This window comes from Macrotis lagotis, chromosome 2, assembly GCF_037893015.1.
Source record: "Macrotis lagotis isolate mMagLag1 chromosome 2, bilby.v1.9.chrom.fasta, whole genome shotgun sequence".
In the NCBI taxonomy this organism is placed as follows: Eukaryota; Metazoa; Chordata; class Mammalia; order Peramelemorphia; family Peramelidae; genus Macrotis; species Macrotis lagotis.
In genome coordinates this window covers 275,832,907-275,843,089 of record NC_133659.1, presented here as the reverse complement: position 1 = coordinate 275,843,089, position 10,183 = coordinate 275,832,907, and the positions used below count along the sequence as shown (strand labels likewise).

The following is a 10,183-nucleotide window of genomic DNA, read 5'->3' as shown; positions in this document are numbered from 1 at the left end:
ATCTGATTACACATATGTAATCTACACCAAATTGCATCTCATTTTAGGGAGAGAAGAGGTAAAAGGACAAAGGGAGGGAGGGAGAAAATTTGGAACTAGATTTTTTTAAATGAAGGTTAAAGATTGTATTTACATGTAATTGGAGAAAAATAAAATATTGTTCAAGCAGAAAAAAAATCAAATGAATGAATATGATATACATGCTCCTTGGATTGTGACATGAGGGCATTGTACTAAGTAATAATCCATCAAGTCTATTCCAGCCTCAAAGTTCTATGTTCCATTATCTCTGTACTCAGTTCATGTTGAACTGGCTGAGGAATAAGAGAACCTAAGGGAAGCTGCTTTTGAAAATTGTTGATTTAATCAAGTTCAGAAAGTCTCTCAAGTCTAAAACTTGGGACTGACGGAGAACTCTACAAGGAGCTCCAAAGACAATTCAAGGTAGGAAAGTCCTCAAAATACTGCTGCTGAGTCCTGTTCAGGGCTGTTGATACTTTTTGGCTTCAGTTGTCCAGTGAACCAATTGAAAGAGTTCTTTGTTGACTTTGGACCAGTTACTTGCTTTCTGTGACATTTAGTTTTCTTCACTTATAAGAAATGAGAGAATGAAAATAGATAATTTTTTCAAACTTAATACTCTATGATAAAATGAAGAGAAAAGAACTACCTACCAATTTATAATGTTTGAAAATAAGGTAGGTACTGAACTGGGGTCTTCTTTTCTCTATCCACAAAATGACCAGATCATTTTTCAGGTCCTTTCTGGAACAGCCAGGTGGCACAGTGGATGGAGTACTAGGTCTGGAGTCAGGAAGAACTGAGTTAAAATCCAGCCTCAGACACTTACTAGCTAGCTGTGTGACCCTGGACCAGTCACCCTGTTTGCCCAGTTTCATTATTAGTAAAATGAACTGGAGAAAGAAATGGTCAACCATACCAGTATCTTATCTAAGTAAACCCTAGACGGGATCAAGAAGAATTGGACATGACTGAAAAAAACAACAAAAGGTATTTTCCAGAATTACCATTCTAAAGACCCTACAATTTTACTCTTCTTATTTTTTTATTACAGTTAAAGTCAGAGTAGACAAAGCATTATTCAAAAGTGTGTGTGTGTGTGTGTGTGTGTGTGTGTGTGTGTTTGTGTGTTGCATACCCTCCAGAACAATTTATTGGGAAAGCTGACTTAAACCTTCAGGGTGAACATTTAAATCTCAAAAAATCTGCAAATGTCACATCTCATAGCTTGATGCATTGTATCATTGATTGCTTAGACTTAAGAAAATGATGGAGAATATATTAATATTAGTTGTTAATACCAATTAAACTTACATGGAATCAGGTGTTCAATATTTATCAGAATACCACTGTGTGTCCTCCACCTTTGGTAGTCTGGTGCAGTCTATGATTCCCTTCTCAGTATAAATGTATAAAACAAAATGTATAATATTTCAGGAAACCAATTATATTAAAATAGTTATCAATATGTTAAAGTAAAACTTCATTCACAGATTCCAGGTTAAGAAACCCTGGTGGTGGGGTGGGGTGTGCAACCAGATGGCATAGTAGATAGAACCCTGGCCCTGAAGCCAGGAGGACCTGAGTTCAAACCTAACCTCAGACACTTGATATTTACTAGCAGTGTTTACCTTATCAAGTCACTCTTTTTTTTTGTTTTTGGTTTTTTTGGCAAGGCAATGGGGTTAAGTGACTTGCCTGAGGTCACACAGCTGGGTAATTTTTGTCTAAGGTCTAATTTGAACTCAGGTCCTCCTGACTCTAGGGTCGGTGCTCTATCCACTGCGTCACCTAACTGCCCCAAAATCCAACTCCCAAAACCCTGGTAGTCAAAAATACCCAATGGGAACCAGTATGGTGTATGTAATAGAATGTACATTGAACTTGGGAGCCAGCTTTAGTCCCCAGCTCTACTATTCATTCCCATTGCCACTTTGGGCAAATTATCTCTTTGAGCCTATTTCCTTTTATGTAAAATTGGACTTAGTCAATCCTAAGATCATAGATTTAGAGATGGGAGGAACCTGGATGATCATCTAGCTCAACCCCTTCATTTTGCAGATTGGGAAACGGAGATCCAGAGAGGTTTGAGTGGCTTGCCTACAGTCATATACCTAACCTAGGACAGAGGTGCTTTCCCCAATACACCATTGATCTCCAAGATCCTTTCCATTGCTAGTCAATTATAGTTTTTTAATTAAAAATTTTTTATCTCCATGCCATACTGGTCAGAATATCTGATTCAGTATATGCTGAAAACTATAGGACATCTAAAAGATAATATGGAAAATAATCCCAATTCATTTTAGGAACATCCTACATTTGCTTTAGAATTGTTTCTGGTTAAATCTTACCAGTTACTGAAATCTTACATCTAAATATAGGATTTCTATTCTAGGAAAATTAAATGGAAATCCTTCCCCTGAGCTTTCTCTCTCTCTCTCTCTCTCTCTCTCTCTCTCTCTCTCTCTCTCTCTCTCTCTCTCTCTCTCTCCTCTTTGAAGGATGCTGACTTAGGATCAAAGAATAAGAACTGAGAGGTTTATTCAAGTTCTTTGGAACCAGCTCTCTCATTTTACAGCTGAGGAAACTGAGGCATGGAGGGGTTTAACTCACTTGCCTAAGTTCATGTCAGTAGAATCAGCTGGAAATGGGACCCAGGTTCTCTTATTCCAAATTTACCAGCTGTCTCTGGAACTATCCTAAATGGAAACTCAAGATTTTTTTTCTCAGGGCAAAATGTAAATGTATCTTGGGAGACAATATAGGATAAGTAGGTGGAGAATCAACTGCATTGTTAGAAATGTTTGAGTTCAAGTCTGACCTCTGGCTGTGTGACCTTGGATGATGTTATTAACTTCTTAAAAAACCGTCCGAGGTGCAAAATTGTACAAGAGGTCTCAATAAATATACTGGAAGGAATTTCTTCCCCTATGTAAATGATATTTTTTCACAGATATGGACCAGAAAATTTCATATCAATCACTAGGTTTGACATCCTCTGAAATACCAGAATAGGCTTTTAAGCCTCCCATTGGCCTCCACCAAAGCATTACATTCACCTGGCTTTCTGCAGTGCCACTTGCCTTTGTTATTGGTTTTTTCTTCCAGAAGATGGCAATAGAGCTTCAAAAATTGCAGGCCACCTATGTCACAAAGATTGCCCCTCTGGAGCATCTTTTGACCTTTCAGATCAGAGGTCTTGACCTGAGTTTGATACTAATGGGGGTGTCCATCATGCAGGTTCTATTTTGATGCAGTTTCAGAAGAACAGATGATGTTTCTTTAATCCCTTTTCTTTCATCATTCCTTATTTACTTAATTTATTCAGTTAAAACAAGAATGCAGATTAAATGTGACTTCCTCTAGTGAAAAAGGACAAATTATCTTGTGTCTACTGAAAGGAAGACGAGGACAAAGGAAAGTTCTGATCTGAGGGTTGAGAATAAAATTACAAATCAATAGAGAAACAGCAATATTGGAAAATGATAGTAACTATCTTCTATAGAGTTCTTTAAAGTGTGTAGGATTTGAATCCAAATCTTCTAACTCCAAACACAGCATTCTGTTTGTTTGGCCAAGTAAAGCCAATGTCTCATTACTTAGAGGAACTAAATGATATATTTGATAAAGTTTTAGAATTAGAGTCAGAAAGTAGTTATTCAGTTGGGTTTTCTTGGCAAAAACGTTGGAGTGGATTGCCATTTCCTTTTCTAGCCTATTTTATAGATGAGGAAACTAAGACAAATAGGGTTAAGTGACTTGTCCGGGGTCACACATCTAGTAAGTGCAGTACCATCAAGAGACAAATGTCTCTATGAAATATGTGGATTTTTTTAGCTTTCATTAAAACATTAAGGGAGCCCTGGAGTCAGGAGGACCTGAGTTCAAATCCACCCTCAGACACTTAATAATTACCTAGCTGTGTGACCTTGGGCAAGCCACTCAACTCCACTTTCCTTTTTTTTGGGGGGGGGTTTAAAATTTATTTATTCTCATTTTGTACAAATAATGTTTTTTATACATTAATACAATATTCTTAGTTAAGAGTAAACAAAATACCCCCGCCCCCTCAAAAATATAGACTCACTTGAGTGATAAAGTAAAGGGGAGAGAAAAAAATTAATATTAAAATAATAAATAATAGTAAAAATTAAAGGTATGGCCAGGTGACATAGTGGATGGAGCATCAGCCCTGGAGCCAGGAGCACCCGAGCCCAAATCCAGCCCCATACATCCAACAATCATCCAGCTGTGTGACATGCAGGCCACACCAACCCACTGCCCTGCAAAAACCAAAAAAGGAAAAAAAAAGACCCAAAATAAAATAAAATAGTAATAATAATAGTAGAGGAGGCTGGGTGGCGTACAGAGCAGGAGCTCCCAGGTCCAAATCAGGCCTCAGACACCCAACGATCACCCAGCTATGTGGCCCCAGGCAGGCCACCCAGCCCCATTTGCCCTACACCCCCCCAAAATAATAATAATAAAAATGTGCTTCAGTCTGTGTTCCAACACCACCAACTCTGTCATGGGTGGATCACATTCTTTATGATAAGTCCATCATAAAAGTTAGTTCCATATTTTTCCACTGTTGCCATTGCTGATTGCAACTCCCTCCTTTCATATTTCTCCACTACCATGTACTATATTTTCTCTCTCTTTTTATTCTGATTCTGCTGTAGGGTAGCTGAGTGGCGCAGCAGACAGATCTCTGGCCCTGGGGCCAAGAAGCCCTGAGCCCCCATACCACACCTTAGGCCCAGAATCCACCTGGCCCTATGGTCCTGGACAGGTCATCCAATCCCAGCCCCTTTCAAGAAGTAAAAAAGAAAATGTTTTATATCTGACCATTTTCCCCCCATGGTCCATCCTCTCCTCCATCATTCACATCCCCACCCCTTCCCCTGTCCTGCCTCTCTCCTTCTTACTCCAGATGCCTATACCCCATTGAGTATATATGCTGTTTCCTCTCCTAGCCATCTCTGATGAGAGCAAAGGTTCCCTCATTCACCCTTGCCTTCCCCCCTTCCATATCATTGCAATAGCTCATTGTAATAAAGAAAAATCTTATTATATGAAATATCTTGGTGTAGTCCTCCTCTCCTTTTTCTTTCTCCCATTACATTTCTCTTTTTTCTATTGACTCCGTTTTCGCACCACATTTTATCTTCAAATTCAGCTCTCTCCTTTGCTTCATCTATAAAATATCCTTCTACCTGCTTTGTTAACTGAGAAGGTTCATATGAGTATTATCAGTGTCATTTTTCTATACAGGAATACATGCAGTTCATCATCATTAAGTCCCTCATATTTTCCCCTTCTCCTCCAATCTCTATGCTTCACCTGAGTCCTGTATTTGAAGATCAAACCTTCTGTTTAGCTCTGGCCATTCCAACAAGAACATTTGAAATTCACCCGATTCATTGAAAGTCCATCTTTTTCTCTGGAAAAGGACATTCAGTGTTGCTGGGTAGTTGATTCTCAGTTGCATTCTAAGCTCTTTTGCCTTCCAGTATATTATATTCCAAGTCCTATGCACTTTTAATGTAGTTGCTCCTAAGTCCTGTGAGATCCTGATTGCAGCTCCACAATATTTGAGTTGTGTCCTTCTGGCTGCTTGTAATATTTTCTCTTTGACTTGGGAGTTCTGGAACTTGCCTATAATATTCCTGGGGGTTGGGTTTTTTTGATCTCTTTCTTGGGGGGATTGGTGAATTCTCTCCATTTCTATTTTGCTCTCTGCTTCTAGGATATCAGGGCAATTTTCCTGTAGTAATTCTTTGAAAATGATGTCAAGGCTCTTTTCCTGATCATGACTTTCAGGTATTCCAATAATTTTTAAATTATCTTTCCTAAATCTGTTTTCCATATCACTTGTTTTTTCAATGAGATGTTTCACATTTTCTTCTAATTTTTCATTCTTTTGGTTTTGAAGTATTGAGTCCTGATTTCTCATAAAATCAGCAATCTCCCTGAGTTCTATCTTTGTCTGAAGGATTTGTTTTCCTCAGAGAGCTGTCTTATCTCTTTTTCCATCTGTTTTTCTTGGAGTCTTTGGATGCAGGAGCTTGGACTTCCTCATCTTTAGATTGAGTGTTTTGATCCTTCTTGGGATCATAGGCAAAGTATTTCTCAATTGTGTTCCTCTTTTTTCTCTGCTTACTCATTTTCCCAGCCTGAGCCTGGTTTTGGAGTGCTTCCTGAGCTTTTGGAACACCCCCAAAAGGATCTCAGTGTGTGTGAAACTCTGTCCTCGCTCCTGGTCTGTGAATGGCCATAAGTGCCCCCCTCTGCCACGGGGCTGAGGTGGGGAGGCCCTGCTCTTCTGTGGGGGGCCTAGACTGTGATCAGGATCTGAATGTGGTGAAAACCCCAGAGTCCTGTTCCAGGGGCAGAGGACAGAGCTCTGCAGTCTCTCTTTGCTCCCTCCCTAGGCTCTGCACTTATGCCCTGGGGGCTCCTGCTTACTTGCTTCTGCTTCCTGTTCCTGGATCTGTGCTGCCAACCAAGCTGCTCTCTATGCGCCCTGAGGGCTGGGCTTCACAAACTCACTCTGGCAGAGGTCCCCTGCTGTTCTCTGAAGTTGTGCCCAGTGTTCCCCGGGATGTAAATCAGGAAACTTCCCCCCCCCCACACCCCATGAGCCCTGGGGCTGCCTCTGGGAGGCTGAAGTTCTTTCCCTCTGGCAGGCCACCCCTCTGGTGGTGGTGCTCCCTGGGGAGCAGAGCCTTTCTGTTCTTTTCCAGGTTACCTTGAGTTGGAGAACTGCCTCACTGGGTCCCTCTGTGGGTTCTGTCTCTTGAAAATTTAGAGTCCTTGGTTTATAAGTTTTATGAGTGAGCACCTAAGAGACATCCTCTCTTGTTGCCATCTTGGCTCTACCCCCTTAACTCCACTGTCTTGTAGAAACTAAAAAAAAAACCCCAAAACCAAAAATAAACATTATGGGAAAGAGAGACTTCCGAGGGCCAGTTTGAGGTAAGATTTAGGTGGTACCTGGCTACAGTGTTGGGTCTGGGGTCAGAAAGGCTAACCCCCTTAAATTCAAATCCAGCCTCAGACACTCACTAACCATGTGACCTTGGACAAATCACTTAAGCCTGTTTGTCTCATATCCTCATCTGTAAGATAGACTACAGGAAAAAAGATAACAAACTAGAATCTTTGCCAAGAAAACCTCAAATGTGGTCACAGAGTCAGTCATATGACTTAACAACAAAGTAAGATGAAAAAATACAAGTAACTTCGGTTCTTAGTCATTTTCCTCTGTTTTCATTCAATGAATCAACAAATTATTAAATACTTTGTTTTACTCTTGGGTTTCAAAAACAACATTTCTAGATTTCAAGGAGCTGCCATCCTAATGGGGAGACAACCTGAATACACATGAGTGTGAGAGGAATAAATACAAAAAGAATAGAAAGTAGTTTGAGGAGGGGGTGCCTAGCAGCAGGGGTGGGTGGGGGGACCCAGAGAGCCCTCTTGAAGAAGGCAGAACTTGAGCTGAGGTTTGACAAAGGCCATGGAAGTGAGACATGGATTAAGAAGGAAGAATGTTCCAAATATAAGAGACTATCCATGTGAAACAGAGATTGAAGATGGAACATTTGTATTGAAAACACTGAGTAGGACTGAATAGTAGGAATACTTTTCATCATTTCCTAAGGAACATCATCTTTTCAATGAACAGAACCCCAGGTGGCTCGAGGAGATGACTATTTTTTTTAAAAGTTCACAAGCTATCCATTTAATAAACATTCTGAAATTTTTTTTAAGATTTCCAGTCAATAGCAGCTCTGTGGTGCCAAAGAATTGGAAATTGAATGAATGTCCATCAATTGGGGAATCACTTAACAGATTGTGGTATATGTATATCATGGAACACTATTGTTCCATCTAGTAGAAACCAGGAGGGAGGGGATTTCAGAGAAGCCTGGAAGGATTTTCATGAACTGATGCTGAGTGAGATGAGCAGAACCAGAAGAACATTGTACACCCTAACAGCAATATGAGGGTGATGATCAACCTTAATGGACTTGCTCATTCCATCAGTGCAATAATCAGACTCAATTTTGGGATATCTGCAAGGAAGAATACCATCTGTATCTAGAGAAAGAATTGTGGACTTTGAACAAAGACCAAAGACTATTATTTCTAATTTTTAAAAAATCCCAATTATTATGTAATTTTGCTGTCCCTTTTATTTTATCTTTTTTTCCCTTAAGGATGCAATTTCTCTCTCAACACTTTCAACTTGGATCAATATATACCATGGAAATAATGTAAAGACTAGCAAACTGACTTCTGTGAGGGGTGGGGAGAGGGAAGAGGGATTAGGGGGGAAAAACTGTAAAATTCAAAAATAATTTTAAAAAAAGATTCCCAGTCAAGTTCATTGCTTTATAACTTGGAAAATTTCCACCTTTTTTTGAAAAAATCAGGAATCTATTTTCCTCTCTTCAGTCCTGTGGCATCTTTCATGTTTTCAAAGGTCAGGGACTGTGGCTCATTAATTATAGCCATCATTTCTCTTAGTGCCCTGCCATTATTCATCCAGCCTGGGCATTCTTCGCTCATTGAAGAGATGGGGAAGACCAAGCAGTCAATTGTCCTCACTGAGGTCATCTCTGGGGCCTGACCTGCCTCTGCCAGTTTTGTTCTGATTTTCCTGATAGGAAGGTTGCTCTTTGTGATAGAGGATAGTCTTAGTTAATGATGTAACATTGTTATTGTTTTTTGTTAATGAGAAAAAAAATTCAGAGAAAAACTTTAATGATGACCATTAAAACTTAATGTAGTCCTTTTCCTGGGGCTGTCTAAGAGACATGTGCTCTGAAACAATTCATTTCTGTCATTTGGGTTTCTGCTAGTATAAAAAGAAACGACACCTTCAAAGACAGAACATCTAATTATCTTAATGTAAATGGTGAAAAATAGAATTTCCCTTTCATGTGAATTTTAGATTATTCACTAAACATTGATTTTTTACTAATGAGAAAGCATGGAGGAGTGGGGAGAGTTCTGGACTTGGGGTTCAGGAAAAATGATGATGATGATGATGTGATGATGATAAGACCTAATATTTATATAGCACCTACTATGTAACAGGTCCTGTGCTAAGTATTTTAAATTAATCCTTACAACAGCCCTATAAGGGGGGTGGTATTATTATTATCCTCATCATACAGATGTGTAAACTGAGGTAAATAGTAATTAAGAAATAATAAAGCTAATATTTATATAGTGCTTACTGTGGGCCAGGCATTGATCTTCACAGCAAGAGAGATATTATTATCTACATTTTACAAAAGTGGAAATTGAGACAAATAGAAGTTAAGTGACTTGCCCAGTGTTACATGGCTTGTAAGTATCTAAGATTGGATTTGAACTTGGATCTTCCTTGCTTTATCCATTTTTTTTCACCCAGCTCCACTGGGAAAACCTAGGTTCAAATCTTATCTCAAGCATTTATTAGCTATATGATTCTGGATAAGTGACTTATTTGACAGTTTCCTTATCTGTAAAATACAGAAGTTGAATTTGATTCCTCTAAGGTCTCTTCCAGCTCTAAATCTATGATTAGGATTAGGATTTAAAGATTACCAATAAAATGAGAGCTTAGTTCTTGTTGTTCGTAACCCCCATTTGTAGTTTTCTTGGAAAGAGTCTAGAGTGTGCCAATTCCTTCTCCAACTCATTTTACAGATGAGGAAAGTGAGGCAAGTAGGGTGAAGTGCCTTGCCCAGAGTCACAAAGCAAGTAAGTTTCTGAGGCTAGACTTGAACTCAGAGCTTTCTGACCTTAGCTCTAGGGTTCTATCTATTGTGCCTTTTCTCCATTGCATCATTTTTGTTTCATCCTCCTCCCAAGCTATAGTTTTTATTTGGTCCCAGGTCATCCTGTTGCTGTCTGTTCATTTGGGTAAGTTTAAAATAGTTCTGGGTTTTTGCATTTCTGACATGATTTTTATGGGAATGTGCCAGTTTTTCTTATTTATCCTCAATCATTTATTCTTGCTCCTCAGCTACCTTTTTAAAATTCTGAGTCAGAAAGCTCCTAGCTTGTCCACCTGGGTTTCTTCAGATAGCTCTGTCTTGCTCTTTCTTATTAGAATCACTTATATTCATGACTTCAGAATCCCATTCATGGGAATCCCCTG

At 39.2% G+C, this 10,183-nt stretch overlaps 1 protein-coding gene across 1 annotated transcript in view; it reads left to right on the top strand.

The window, feature by feature from the left end:
- Window positions 1-319: 319 nt before the first annotated feature.
- The window catches only part of LOC141511704 (uncharacterized), a 56,703-nt gene continuing 46,839 nt past the window's right edge, over window positions 320-10,183 (top strand). The window contains exon 1 of the mRNA XM_074220783.1: window positions 320-444. The gene's annotated coding sequence lies outside the window, so the exon portion shown is untranslated. The remainder of the gene's footprint in view (window positions 445-10,183) is intronic.